We start from the raw sequence: 16,914 nt of genomic DNA, 5'->3' as shown, positions 1-16,914 counted from the left end.
CCGTGTTGTACCTAACGGGGGTGGCTTATCGGAAGTGAAAGTCAGAATTACGTAAATATTTAAACAGTAACAAACAATATTTTGCCTAGCTATAGTGTTTAAAGAATAAGGAAAACGGTCGCCAGCCTAATTAGGTAAGAAAATGATTAACGTTCTCGTTTAAGAAAGTAGGTATGCGTAACTTTAACGGACAAACACAACTTAGACTTGGCCAAACGCGATTGCAATGAATTCTGATACATACATATGTTTACGGTAAGATTAAAGCTAACAGCTAGGGCAGCACAAACTATTCGCAAAAATATAACAGATACCGTGCATGGGGGCTTAATTAAATATGATTGAAAATATTTTTGGTAGCTGTCTGTCCGATTACGCTGTGTCTCGTAATCGGTTGGCCCTGACTATTATTATTACGCAATCTGACTGCTTAGAACAACAACAAAGAATGAAATGAAAATTTTCATTAACACAATTAATTAATTAAGTCCCCAGCAACTATAAAATCTACGAAGCCAACAAGCACAAGTGTAGCTGTTCTGTATGTGGTAGTATGACTCAACGCACATCTGGCACGGTTCTTCTTCAACAAGACAAGAATTTTAAATACCAATTATACTGACGTGATAAAAGAAAATTAGAAAAACTATAATTACGCAAGAAAACCAGAATTACACTCTAATACAAGAGCACAAGCCAGATGCTTTGTTGACTGAACCTGTAATGATGCATTATTTGAGACACACAAATAATAAAAGAACATAGTGGTTTTTACCTTCATATATATTGACGAAATGCACTCTGATCATTACAATATCTTCATTAGAATAACATCTGCTATCTCTCCCATCAAATAACTGGATAAAACATGGAACAAACACTCCTTATTACAACCTCTCGACAAGCCTTGCCCACTCGCACATCTCAACACTGACTGCCACGAGACCTCGACAGGCACTGACTACTACGAGCTCTCGACAAGCACTCACTACTACGAGCTCTGCCCACGCACTGCCTGCTACGAGTTCTTAACAGGCACTGTGGAGGCGGCTTAATAATACTCTTTGGCGCAATCTCTGGCGCAGTGGCTCAGTGTAGCCACCTTTCATATGCCCCTCCTCCACAGGCCAGAATTTGATGGTATTTTTGCCAGCATTGGTGGTGAAAATACCACCAAATTCGTCCACAAAAATAAAAGATAATATTAATACCTAAATATCACATAATTAGTTAAAATTTTGGCTTTGCACTGACCTTTCAATAACCTAATATATAAAATACAGTAGGCAATATAAATTCTTTTCATACATGTGGCTTTACATAATAGTTTACACAATACATAAAAAAATCAGTTTATACAAATGTTCACATAAAATGCTTTCAATGATTAGTTTATACAAAAAAAAAGACACCAACAGGTGACATCTTTTCAGTAGAAGCAGTCCATCAGTGGCACCCAGTAAAGTTTAGCAGGTACACCCAGCAACAAGTCACATTAGTTCAGTAGAAGCAATCCATCAGAGTCACCCAGCAATGTTGAGTAGGTGCAGACAGCAACAAGTGACTTCATTTCAGTAGAAACAGTTCATCAGTTGCACCCAGCAATGTTGAGCAGGTGCAGACAGCAACAAGTGACTTCATTTCAGTAGAAACAGTTCATCAGTTGCACCCAGCAATGTTGAGCAGGTGCAGACACCAACAAGTGACATCATTTCAGTAGAGACAGTCCATCAGTTGCACCCAGCAATGTTGAGAGCAGGTGCAGACACCGCCAAGTGACATCATTTCAGTAGAAGCAGTCCATCAGTTGCACCCAGCAATGTTGAGCAGGTGCAGACACCGACAAGTGACATCATTTCAGCAGAAACAGTCCATCAGTTGCACCCAGCAATGTTGAGAGCAGGTGCAGACACCAACAAGTGACATCATTTCAGTAGAAGTAGTTCCATTAGTGGCACCCAGCAATACTGAGCAGGTGCAGACACCAACAAGTGACATCATTTCAGCAGAAGCAGTTCCATCTGTGGCACCCAGTAAAGTTGCAGAGGTACACACAGCAACAAGTCACATTAGTTCAGTAGAAGCAGTTCATCAGTGGCACCCAGCAATGTTGAGAGCAGGTGCAGACAGCAAGAAGTGACTTCATTTCCATACAAGTAGTCCATCAGTTGCACCTAGCAATGATGAGCAGGTCCAGAGAGCAGTCCATGATATTTACTATCACTAATCACACTGTTCATCAGAAGAAACTAAACATGTCCTAGTGACACCAATCATGTAGATAAAGTACAAGTAACAGTCCATAATATTCACTATCACTGATCATTCAGTTCATCAGCAGAAATTAATCATTCCTAAGTGTCACACATAATGTTGAAAAGTGTAGGTAACAGTTCATAATATTTACCATCACTAATCAGACAGTTCAGGCATGAACAATAGTTTGAATACACATACAAATGCTTTTACACTAAACATATAAATTCTAATAAACACACAAATGATTTCAGATAATTGTCATATTAACTATTACAAATACTCAAATATCAGTAAACCTATAATATTTATGGGTGTCAGTGGAAGCCACTACAAACAAATACAATAATATTCAGGAGATAGGTGGGTACGATTAGGAAAGGAAAACACACAAAACACACTCACTCATCTTTCATCCACATTAAGTACTACTGTGTAATTGAATAATGTTAACTGTGTAAATGCAATTCTGTCAAAATCTGATGTGCATCATGTGTATCAAGTAGTAATGGCAGCAATGTATCACAGTCAATAATAGTTAAGTCAACGTCATAGTCATCATGCCAAGACCAATGTTTGCGAAGCCAGATCAAATGTACTGTTGTTGAACAACTGTGTGAGCCAAGATATGCAAATACTTCCTCTCTTCAAAAAAAAAGTATATACTGCTTAGTGATTTAACAAAGTGTGTGTATAGACTATCTTCCTTCTACTTTAGTGTTCTAGTCTGCTATCTTCATCCTCCTTGTTCCATAAGACCAACAAAAAAAATATGCATCTCACTTACTTTACCTCTTATCCACCAAAACTCCAATAATCATCAACTTCACATAATCTCAATAATACCTCAATAATACCTCTTCAATACATCGATACATATAAACCTTATTGCCAATATATGCTCCTCACCTACTTTACCTCTTATCCACCAAAACTCCAATAATCATCAACTTCATATAGTCTCTATACCTCAATAATACCTCTTCAATACGTCGATACATATAAACCTTATTGCCAATATCATTTCACTTCCATAACAACTCTTTCCTCTAGTCAGTCTCCTCGAACAAGTACAGATAAAATCCTAGTGCAAACTTCAGTTCATCATCCCATACAATCTGAAGACACATTGCCAACACACAACCTCTGTGTAATCCATCTGACCCAAATCTTCTGCTCATTATGAATTATAAACAAAGAAATGCATACATGACCTCTAACAGACTTAGTTCGAATAACTCTCAGTAATTAAGTACGATTACGGAGTGTGAATAATCATAATATTTCACAGTGTGCACACCACTTCAAGAATTATGGCAAACAGAAGCAAACATGTGGAGTATTTCTTGTGTCAAGTGTCACTTCCTATTTCAATTGCTCACGAAAAATGCAGTGTAATGACTGTCAATGGTCTAAACCTAGTTTCGGTATGTCATGTCGTTAGCTTCCTTCCTATTAGCATAAAGTTATACAGCTTCCATAAAACCTCAGCTCATGTGACTTCTATGAAGGTTCTTGTACTAATGTCGTTCGTCGAATTATAGCAGTTCATTTTCTTATCTTAAAAATGTAAGGCACTGACCGTAAGCAAAACAAGCAATAGCGAGTAAATATACCAGTAGAGAACATAATGTCAACAAGTGGATGCAGCACAATCCTTACAACGAGGCTCTGCCAAGCGAACAATCTATAATTAATCCAATAGCGTGACCTAAACTCTATGTTCATGCACAGTATATCAGCATTTCTATATACCAAATTAAAGAGTAGTTATGACAACAACAGATATGTATAAATATGCAATCCATACGCAAAGCAGTAAACATGTCATTAGCATCATATCAGCATAAGCAAATAAATGTTCATATGTCATCCTAATAAGTAAACATGAAGGCGCAAGCAGATAAATCACAAAGTATAACTTACATACCTAAACACATCAGCACAATAAATCAGGTTACAATTATAATGTAAATAAATAAGCAAAGCAGGCACATAATTAAAAAATATGACATCAGTGAAAAAGCAGTGCAGCCAAGCGATGCGTAATATACACAAGTCACAACCCAGTTCATTAATAATCATTGTCAAAATCAGTTAACGTACGCAAGCACGTCGCTTCACACGTAAATTCATAGAACATGAAATTAGCACAAAGTATGAATCACGTGATCGCGAGCAGCAAATTACGTCTAAAGTACGTACCTAAGTGGAAATATGTTACCTGAAAAATAAACTCAATTAATAGTTACCCTTTTTAGTTTATTAGTTTCTTCTTCGAAATTACATTCTTCCTGAAAATCTCTCGATAGCAAATCCTCTTAACGTCGGAGACACACAGAATTTACCTGAAGTTCTTAAATATTTTATACAACCGTATCCTGAAAAATACTGAATGTTAATAACAGAATTCATCAAGTCACTATAGCTTTATACTGAATTTAATCGGAGAAATTAAACTGTGTATTTGTTTACGGCTGTCAGTGCATTCGCACTGAGCGCTCGATCAGCTGTAAGCGCGTGACGTAGGAAGCAATTGTTCGCGGTCAACGACTGCCTTGTGCGGCGCGCAGACTTGACTGTTGCTTTGAGTATGTGCCGCCGCCAAAACACAGCGCGGTATCCTTGTACTCTCCGCATGTTTACATCTAGCTGTTAGTTTCTCAAAAGTATGTCATTCCATAAAAAATTTTTTCAAAAGTATATCATTCCACAAAAATTTTGGAAACTACGAACCTCACGTTTTGTGGTAGGTACAGCATAATTACGAATAGCGTCTAATTTTTTTTGGATCAGGAAGAATACCTTCTGTAGAAATAAAGTGACCGAGAAATTTCACCTGAGAACGACCAAATTCAGATTTTTCCAAGTTCACTGTAATGCCAACTCTTGCAAAAATACGTAATAATGAATCCAAAATTTTCTTGTGCTCACTCCAAGAATGTTTAGCAATAAGAATGTCGTCAACATATGAAGTAATGTTGTCACGAAGATAAACAGGTAAAATTTCATTTAAGCTACGAAGAGTTCGTTTGACAGATGCAAAGAATAGTGAAAGAGTAGGCAGCGGTGCAGAAAACTAAAAGAGAAATAGCACCACTACAGCTCGGGGCCCTATGCTCACTACGGCACATATTCACTTAGAGTAGTGAATCCCCTGAGGACATTAATAGCCGCACATAATTTCCAGTTTGTGACTTAGTGGCAACTTTGGCGGAAGTGTGTACGCAAATTGACCTGACCATGAACATGGATGTATGTCATTCTTAGCATTGCGGAAGATCTTAAATTTCCGGACAGTCAAAAAGTGTTTATAGTCAAAGTTTTCGCCTCGTGGCGACAAAGACCTACCACGTCTGTCCCAGTCCGAATGTCGATTATTGTCAAGTTCGCGCGCCTGGCGCTCTCTTGTTGCTTCTCGTAAATGAAATAAATTACTTTCTTCATACCCCTCTGCTATCTGTGATTCTAAGTTCCTTCTACTGTCCTTTCCTACTATTTCGCCTTCAATTTGTTTGACTTGCTTTCGTAATGCCTCAAATTCCCTTTTCACGCGTTCATTAAATTTTCCCGGATTTTCAACATGCTTATTTATGTTCTGGTATTCTTCGGTTTCTGCAAATGGCAATGGAGCTGTATCATCCGAATCTCTGTCCCCATGTAAACTAAGATTTGTCAATTTGTCTGAAATCTCCTCAACTCTTTCCGGTAAGTCACCTATTTGTTCTTTCTGTTTATTTACGTCTTCCGTAAGTGTCGCGGCTCGGGTTTCAGTATTGACACATTTGGTAGTTAACTGTTCATATTGTTGTGTTAGATTATTTAATCTGTCATTTGGTACGGATTCTTCGATTCTCTCAAATATTTCTTCCTTATCTTTTGCATGTTGTAAATTTAACTCTGAAAATTTCTGTACTATCACGCGATCTCTTTCTTCCTGTTCTCTATCCTGTTCCCTTTGTCTGATTTCTACTGCAATTAATCTATTATTGTGAGCATTCAAAATTGGTTGTACTTCTTCTCTGATTTCTTTCTTTAATTCATCTTTCATATTTTTGAAACATGTCCCTATTCGTGAATCTATCCGTGTTTCCAAAGTTCCCATCTCTGTTTTAAATTCAGATCCTAACCGAGTTTCCATTGTTCCCATCCGTGTTTCCATTGTTCCTATATCAGTTTTTAATTCAGATCGTAAAGTTCCTATCTCTGTTTTAAATTCAGATCCTAACTGTGATCCCACTGAGTCTAACCGTGATTCCATTGTTCCCATCCGTGTTTCCATTGTTCCCATCTGTGTTTTTAATTCAGATCCAAACCGTGTTTCCATTTTTAATATAGCACTCTTCAACTGCCCCATAGTAACTGATTCGAAACTCCTTTCGCCCCTAACATTTCCCGCAAAACCAGTTTCCTTCGTCATAGCTGTAAAGCTATCTGTGTTCGACACTATTTCAGAATCTTCTATCGTTAATCTCGTATCCTGTGAATTTTGTGATTGAGAAAAATTTTGAAATGGTTCCGGACTATTTTCCCGACTTATTACATTGTTTTCCACTTCATTATTCATCGCACTGTTTTCCTCTGTTGGCGAGTTCGCCATGTTAACAATTTCGTCATTCTCACTATTCATTTTTGCCTTTTTCATTGATCGCGTAATCATTTACAAAACATAAAAAAAATTCGTCACTGTACGAAAATTACACACAATGACTCCTTATCTCCAACAATACTATTCACATGAAATGTTTCCCTCAAACACGATTAACAAACAATTGACATAATTGCACTAGATTGTCAAACGCGTAAACAAGACAACAAATCAAATTCTGAGAAAAAATACCATTAGAAGAATGACAATTACCAAATCTACACATGCAAAATAGACTACAATTACTAACTACAAATTACTACAACAATACTACCATCTACTATTTTTACAATCAGAAGATTCCAGGTTCGGATCCTGGCAGGGTCGCCACGTGCATGGGGGCTTAATTAAATATGATTGAAAATATTTTTGGTAGCTGTCTGTCCGATTACGCTGTGTCTCGTAATCGGTTGGCCCTGACTATTATTATTACGCAATCTGACTGCTTAGAACAACAACAAAGAATGAAATGAAAATTTTCATTACCACAATTAATTAATTAAGTCCCCAGCAACTATAAAATCTACAAAGCCAACAAGCACAAGTGTAGCTGTTCTGTATGTGGTAGTATGACTCAACGCACATATGGCACGGTTCTTCTTCAACAAGACAAGAATTTTAAATACCAATTATACTGACGTGATAAAAGAAAATTAGAAAAACTATAATTATGCAAGAAAACCAGAATTACACTCTAATACAAGAGCACAAGCCAGATGCTTTGTTGACTGAACCTGTAATGATGCATTATTTGAGACACACAAATAATAAAAGAACATAGTGGTTTTTACCTTCATATATATTGACGAAATGCACTCTGATCATTACAATATCTTCATTAGAATAACATCTGCTATCTCTCCCATCAAATAACTGGATAAAACATGGAACAAACACTCCTTACTACAACCTCTTGACAAGCCTTGCCCACTCACACATCTCAACACTGACTGCCACGAGACCTCGACAGGCACTGACTACTACGAGCTCTCGACAAGCACTCACTACTACGAGCTCTGCCCACGCACTGCCTGCTACGAGTTCTTAACAGGCACTGTGGAGGCGGCTTAATAATACTCTTTGGCGCAATCTCTGGCGCAGTGGCTCAGTGTAGCCACCTTTCAACCGAAACACACTATTACTTTCAGGACTTGTTCAAACTGAATGGTCTTTATAACATTACTATTAACGTTCGTTGCAGAATCATTAATTGGACATAGGTTCAGTATTATTGTTCAAACATTTTCCTAGCTGGCATGAAATTGTAAATGTAGTTCACTGCAAAATTATGAATTGGTCACAGGTTAAGTTTCTCTCAACTAGATACTATTCTGTTTAGAATGAATTTCTGTTGAGAATTCACTAACAGGTTATTTCTTACTGTCTTTTGAATAAAGAAATTATTGTTTTCATAAATAATAGTAAAGGATAACCTGCGGATTTTATTACACTATTAGTATGCACTTTCAATACCCAAAAGAAGCAAGTACTTAGCAAGCATGAGTATATAACTTTCTATAAATGCAGTTCACGACTTTTACTACAGTGAGACACGATGTTGACAAATTTACAAGAACCTGACTCACCTTTTAAAATTTACTACAGGTAGTACTGTGATCATTAACTAAGCAACACTTTATAAGCCTCAGTTTTAAGATCTTTTAATCTTTAAAAGAAACTGCAAATTGTCTTTATTAGCACAGTCTTCTACTTTCAAGTAAATGATTAAATAGGAGACTCTGAAACTCCACAAAACTTTAATTTAGACTGTTTCCATCCCTGGGATGCTTTCACAAGACTACATTTACTACCTCCCACACTTTCACTAAACCCACAGTAAATCTGAACACTCCCTTCTTACCAAGGATCAAACAACATTAATTAATGTTTTGAGGCTTTCATTTTTTCCAAAAACTAGGACACTCAGTAATCATAATTTAAATGGAGGGGAACCTGAAAGGTGTTGTGATAGGGACAAAATCAAGGTAGGTATATAAATTTAGTTATAAGTTACCTTATATTTGTGCACACTAAATCGCCCAATAAGCTGATCCCTCACTGTACATTATTATAGTACTCCTTTACAGTGATTGCGCAATGTGGTGGCAACTTCATGTTGGTAGGCGGATTTGCATACAGAATTGCTGGACTCTGGCCCTTCTTGGTGGCGATGATGAATACCAATTCCAGGATCGTACCAGCTATTTATTCATCCATCCGAGGCATAAAAATTCTCTCTCGGAACCAGCACAATATGCAACATTTACATGGCAGTGCACAGGTTGGTAGCTCGTCCCCGACTGACTCTTGTTCCACCTTTTCTACGTAGGCCAACCACAATTTGCGCGCGCTACACATTTCCGTTCCCAAGGGGAACCACTACAACTTTTTCACACAGAATAACTAAGAATCCTAAGTGAAGGCCAGCAGTTTACATAACAGTAACCAAATACATTAAATAAAACAGAACATTTGCACATATTGATATTTCTACAAAAATTATTCACACAGAAATTACAATTATATACAGTAAGTTTTGTTCCCTCCAAATGGGACAAAGAATTTAAATGACAGATATACTACATTCCATAGAATCAAACCACGACATCAAAGTTTTAACAAAGAAAGGAGTATACATTTTTATGTTATCGATTCAAACAAACAATATTTACAGAAGCTCAACGATGTAACATTAAATGAGTCAAAAGCAAAATAAATCAGTAGAGCACTAGAGTTATGGTGTTACAAAGTGACTTAGTGCAGTCATTGACAGTCTGTATCAGTTTAATTGGTGTCCGCTCGTCGTGCGATAATACTGCCAAATTATCTACATAAGCTAGGCAAGGCTTTTGGATGTCATTTTTACGTCTTGCAAATAGTACGCATTTCCAATAGTTTTGGTTTTTATACTTTCGGATGAATTTCCCCAAAACCAGCCGAACACCGGTTTTGATCAGAAATGTTTCTCACATCTTACCTATGTATTATACTGTAGAGTTCCCAAATATTTGTTTCATGAGAGTTAAGATTTTCGGGTCGAGTCGTTGATCTTCGAGGACGCTAAACAGGTACTGCCGATTGACGAGTTCATACGCCTCCTTGAAATCCATAAAAGAAACATATGATGTTACTGTTCGTGAAAAAGAAGTAAAGAAACAGGGCACAATCTATAACTCCCAGTGAAGTGGGTTGCCTTAGGCCTCCAGAGCTGAAACAGAGAACAAAAGGACGTTGGCTTACACTCACCAAAGCAGAGACAAACTGCCACAGACATTGTCGTCGATGCAGCAGTACCTCGCTGATGTTCCTGGAGCCACTCTGTAGCAATTGTGGACGTGCGGGATGTCGTGTTGTCCTGCTGGAATTGCCCAAGTCCGTCAGAATGCACAATGGACATGAATGGATGCAGGAGATCAGACTGGACGCGCCGCGCGGTCTTAGGCGCCATGACACGGATTGTACGGCCCCTCCCGCCGGAGGTTCGAGTCCTCCCTCAGGCAGAAGTTAGTTTAAGTAGTGTGTAATTACAGGGACCGATGACCTTAGCAGTTTGGTGCCGTGGGAATTCGTACACATTTGAACATTTGAGACAGGACGCTTACGTGGGTGTCACCTGTCAGAGCCCTATCTAGATGTATCAGGGGTCCCATATCACTCCAACTGCATACGCCTTATACCATTACAGAGCCTCCACTAGTCTGGACAGTCCACAGCCGACATGCACGGCCCATGGATTCATGAGTTTGTTTCCATATCCGTACACGTCCATCCGCCCGATGCAATTTGGAACGAGACTTGTTCGACCACGCAACATGTATCCAGTCACCAACAGTCCAATTTTGTCGGTGCTGACGGGCCCAGACGAGGCGTATTGCTTTGGGTCGTGCAGTCATCGAGGACACACGAGTAGACCTTGGGCTCCGAAAGCCCATATCGACTGTGTTTCGTTGAGTAGTTCGCACGCTGACACTTGTTGACTGCCCTGCATCGAAATCTGGAGCAATTTGCAGGATTGCACTTCTGTCACGTTGAACGCTTCTCTCCAGTCGTCGTTGGTCCTGTTCTTGCAGGCCCTTTCTCCTGGCGCAGCGTTGTCGGAGATTTGATGTTTAAACCGGATTCCTCGTATTCACAGTACATTCGTGAAATGATTGTACGGGAAAATCGCCACTTCATTGTTACCTCGGTTGTGCTGCGTCCGATCTCTCTTGCGCCGTCTATAACACCACGTTCAAACTCACTTAAATCTTGACAACCTGCCATTGTATCAGCAGTAACCGATCTAACAACTGCGCCAGAAACTTGTTGTCTGATACAGGCGTTGCCGATTGCAGCGCCGTATTCAGCCCGTGTACATATCTCTGTATTTCTATAAGCATGCCTATACCGGTTTCATTTGTGCTTCATTGTATACAACGCCCAACGGCATCCAAGCAGCGTTTCTCGGACTTTGATTGGGGTGTGTCCGTCATCAGCGGCATCTTCTTTTTGGTTTGGGTGACTTAACTTCCTTTTTACCATTGTTCATATTTCTGTATATCGTCTTCGGTGTACTTCATCCTTTCCCATCTTTGATATTGCTTTGTCCTCTCCTATGTCTGGTTCATTCCTTCTCGCTCTCCTGATGCATTGTCATGATTTCCTCTAGGATTCTTGCTTTCTCCTCCTAATTCACCTCAGGTCTGGGCTCGTCTCCTTTTGAAACGACATTTTCTGTAATTTTTTCTTCCACTTGTTTTCTCCTTGCTGTGGTATTGATTTAAAGCATCTGCATTCGAGTTCAGACTGCCTGACGTAATTGTGAGATATAGGCACGAAGGAGACAATCGACCATGTACAAAAATACAGGGTGTTTCAAAAATGACCGGTATATTTGAAACGGCAATAAAAACTAAACGAGCAGCGATAGAAATACACCGTTTGTTGCAATATGCTTGGGACAACAGTACATTTTCAGGCAGACAAACTTTCGAAATTACAGTAGTTATAATTTTCAACAACAGATGGCGCTGCGGTCTAGGAAACTCTATAGTACGATATTTTCCACATATCCACCATGCGTAGCAATAATATGGCGTAGTCTCTGAATGAAATTACCCGAAACCTTTGACAACGTGTCTGGTGGAATGGCTTCACATGCAGATGAGATGTACTGCTTCAGCTGTTCAATTGTTTCTGGATTCTGGCGGTACATCTGGTCTTTCAAGTGTCCCCACATAAAGAAGTCACAGGGGTTCATGTCTGACGAATAGGGAGGCCAATCCACGCCGCCTCCTGTATGTTTCGGATAGCCCAAAGCAATCACACGATCATCGAAATATTCATTCAGGAAATTAAAGACGTCGGCCGTGCGATGTGGCCGGGCACCATCTTGCATAAACCACGAGGTGTTCGCAGTGTCGTCTAAGGCAGTTTGTACCGCCACAAATTCACGAAGAATGTCCAGATAGCGTGATGCAGTAATTGTTTCGGATCTGAAAAATGGGCCAATGATTCTTTTGGAAGAAATGGCGGCCCAGACCAGTACTTTTTGAGGATGCAGGGACGATGGGACTGCAACATGGGGCTTTTCGGTTCCCCATATGCACCAGTTCTGTTTATTGACGAAGCCGTCCAGGTAAAAATAAGCTTCGTCAGTAAACCAAATGCTGCCCACATGCATATCGCCGTCATCAATCCTGTGCACTATATCGTTAGCGAATGTCTCTCGTGCAGCAATAGCAGCGGCGCTGAGGGGTTGCCGCGTTTGAATTTTGTATGGATAGAGGTGTAAACTCTGGCGCATGAGACGATACGTGGACGTTGGCGTCATTTGGATCGCAGCTGCAACACGGCAAACGGAAACCCGAGGCCTCTGTTGGATCACCTGCTGCACTAGCTGCGCGTTGCCCTCTGTGGTTGCTGTACGCGGGCGCCCTACCTTTCCAGCACGTTCATCCGTCACGTTCCCAGTCCGTTGAAATTTTTCAAACAGATCCTTTATTGTATCGCTTTTCGGTCCTTTGGTTACATTAAACCTCCGTTGAAAACTTCGTCTTGTTGCAACAACACTGTGTTCTAGGCGGTGGAATTCCAACACCAGAAAAATCCTCTGTTCTAAGGAATAAACCATGTTGTCTACAGCACACTTGCACGTTGTGAACAGCACACGCTTACAGCAGAAAGACGACGTACAGAATGGCGCACCCACAGACTGCGTTGTCTTCTATATCTTTCACATCACTTGCAGCGCCATCTGTTGTTGAAAATTGTAACAACTGTAATTTGGAAAGTTTGTCCGCCTGAAAATGTACTGTTGTCCCAAGCATATTGCAACAAACGGTGTATTTCTATCGCTGCTCGTTTAGTTTTTATTGCCGTTTCAAATATACCGGTCATTTTTGAAACACCCTGTATGTGTAGTCTGCAGAATGCTGAATAGGTTGTTGAGGAAAAAGTTATTGTCTGGAAGGAAGTTGACTTTATTAATACAATATTATGGTTTTCGGACAATGCCATCGACACATATCCTGGAACACCATGTTACACATGGACATTTACATGATGAGTGGCAACGATCACAAGCAGATTGCATGAAGTGACTGCAGCATGTAACTCTTATGTTGATGTTCCGGGATACTTGATGATGGCAATGTCGAAATGTGTAATACTGGCATAAGAACGTCAGCTTGCTTCCAGCTAACGACTTTTTCCTCAGTGACCTATTCAGCATTTTGCAGACTACACATACCAGTCTGCACGGTTTGCGCACAATTTCATAATCAGATTCTTCGAGGCTGTCGCCATTTCTGTAGTCTTGATGAGGGACATTTGATTGAACACATCCAATTGAACAGACTGTGGTCTGTTACAATTGTGAAGTAAGTATGTGAAATGTTCATTTGTCCAACTGATGGCAAAGCACTCTTGCGTTGCTGAATAGTTTCTCTTTGCTTTATTTAAAGACCTCCAGACATACTGGATCGTCAAAACCTGACAGATTATTTTGTCTTCCTACATAACTGCTCCGGTGGCTTCAACATTCTCATCCACTGCGACAATGAACATTTCCTGAAAATCACGGTACTGCGAAATACGTAGGTATGTATATTAACTTCTTCAAACATTCAAAAGCCACGCGGGGTTAGCCGAGCGGTCTCAGGCGCTGCAGTAATGGACTGTGCCGCTGATCCCGGCGGAGGTTCGAGTCCTCCCTCGAGCATGGGTGTGTGTGTTTGTCCTTCGGATAATTTAGGTTAAGTAGTGTGTAAGCTTAGGGACTGATGACCTTAGCAGTTAAATCCCATAAGATTTCACACACATTTAAACATTTGAAACATTCATAAGCATTTTCCCGCTCTCGTTTGTATTTATACGTTATATTGATTTTCAGCAGCTTGTAAATTGGTTTCGCAATGTTACTGAACCTTGAGTTAAATTTTCTATAGTATCCCACTAGATCCAGAGATCCTGTTATTTATTTATTTATTTACTTTTTTATTTCCCTGTACTGGGAAACTTTTTACGTTGTTGATTTTGTTTTCAGCTAAGCAAACAGTCTCGTAAATGGCAAAGCTTATCAACTGTTCATACCCGATTGTTACATGTAGCGCCAGTTGATAAACAGATTAAATGAAAATAGTTATGATTAGATTGTTATTATTATTATTGGGTTGGTACGTCAGTTCGTAGCGTTTTTCCATAAGTATTAAACACAACAGATACAAGTAACAGAGACTTTATTCTACTTCACCATTTACAACGTCCTGAAACTGCAGGGGTAGCTTTTCGATTCCACGACTGTAGAAATCACGTGATTTAGAGTTGAAGAACTCGTCTAGCCATGTTCGGAGCGCATTTTCATCCGGAAAGAATCTTCGTTGTAGGTCAGGTGAATGTAAAGGATATTCAGTAGAGAGCGGAAAAGTTGAAAATCAGAGAGCGCAATATCAGGGGAATAAGGCGGCTGCGGAATGACTTCCCAACCCAACTTTTGTATAATGTTGTCTGTAAGTCTAGCAGAACGCGGGCAGTCGTTATCGAGGCGTAGCGTCACTTCACTCAGTCATCCTGGTCGTTGTTCTTGGAGTTCATCTGCAAGACGTCTCAGTTGTTGACAATAAATGTTAGCAGTGGTCGTTACACCACGGCGAAGCAATTCGTAGTACACCACACGTCGCTGTTCCACCAGATGCATAACACTATCTTTTCTGAATAAGCGCAGGCATTTGTACAGGGAGTTGCTGCTTTGTTTGGAGTCAATCATTCCTTTCATTTCCTTGTGTTACCATAAAGACACGATACCTCGTCACCAGTAACGATAAAGGATACGACGGTGGAGTGATCACAGTTCATCAGTTTTGTCAGTTCTCGAGCACAGTAATATGAATTAATGTTCTTAAACGATCTTCAGTAAACTCCGCACTTCTTCCTGAACGTGGAGAGTCACTAATGTCAAAACGATCCTCGTTAAAATGAGAAAACCATTTTCTTGCTGTGCTGTGCCCAATGGCTGTGTTCCCATACACGACGCAAATGTTTCTGGCTGGTTCCGCTCCTCTCATCCCTCTATTCAACTCAAACAGAAGAATATGTCGGAAATGTTGGCACTCCATTTTCATGTACCGACAGCTCCACTCAGTATCTACAAATGACAAAATAACAATATATAAACTCAAATAGCAACAGTGACACTCAAACAAAAAATGACAATCTATAAACAAACTCATAGCAACGGGAATATTATCAACATTCAAAATAAATAGAATACGAACTTATGCTGCAAACTAATAATATTATTATTTTAAATAGAAATCATTTAAAGAGGACCATTCTCCAGATTCGAAATTTAATATAATCTATTGATTGCGAGAAAGAAATGTGAAACACTGCTATAAGATCTGTCTCGCAGCGGCATAGGATCTCTGCAGTATGACACCACATAAAAATTGGTTGCTAATGTAGAGACCCTAACAGAAAGAATTTACTGATTATTAACAATAATGGATGATCCATGGAGCACTACAAACAACTCACAATGAATTACAAATTACCTTAGATTTATTCAGTATATGTCGTAGTTATTCAATATCTACACAGACCCTTTCATAACCACCGATTTAAAATCATCTGTTAAAGGGATTATAATTTTTCCAGCAAAAATGTGTTAATCCAACTAAAATCACAGAAAATTACTTCCCCAAAATAACGATGGATACTGCTCGTGTACATCTACGGGAAGTGTTTGAAGTACAGTGAATGCACACGTAGGCGATAGAGTGCTGGGTGCCCACGCTTTATCACAGGTCGTGAAAGTCGAGGGTTGTCCGCTCTGTCATGCAAGACAGGCGGTGATCTATGGCATATTTTACAAGAGGGTACAAGTGTTACCGGACACATCGTTCTGTTTACATTGTTGAACACGTGGCTCTACAGTGGACGACCCGTATGTGTTCCGACGCTGAAGCAACGACATCGTCAATCACGTCTGCGCAGAATACAGGATCATCGAGACTGCACCGTGGATCACTAGAAACGTGTCGCTTGGTCGGATGGATCGCGTTTCTCGTTACATCAAGTCGGTGTTTGGGTCAATACACAATCATGCAGGAGACACCAGTTCGAAACGCTATGGGTGACGTTCACGTGGGCTTGCGTGGGACTTTTCGTGGTAACTGAAGGTATCGTTTCATCTATGGAGTACGCGGATATTATTAAATCCCGTCGTGCTTCATTTCTTTTCCGACCTCGACGGCATCTTCCTGTAGGACAACTGACAGTATCACAAGGTCAGACTCGTACTACAGTGATTTGAAGACCCTGGTATTGAACTCCCGCTAATATTCTCGCTACTAAATTCACCCGATCTGAACCTAATGGAAAACATACGTGACGCTAGCGGTTCGATGCTCTGCCCTTACAAACCACTTGCTCGTTATTTATGGGAATCATGTGACCTTTGCGCAGACCTACTGAGGACTTCTCAAATCCATGCCAGCAAGAATTGCTGCTATATTGGGTTCCACATGCAG

The sequence above is a fragment of the Schistocerca americana genome, chromosome 1 (genome assembly GCF_021461395.2).
Source record: "Schistocerca americana isolate TAMUIC-IGC-003095 chromosome 1, iqSchAmer2.1, whole genome shotgun sequence".
NCBI lineage: Eukaryota > Metazoa > Arthropoda > Insecta > Orthoptera > Acrididae > Schistocerca > Schistocerca americana.
Note: the sequence above shows the minus strand (reverse complement) of the source record.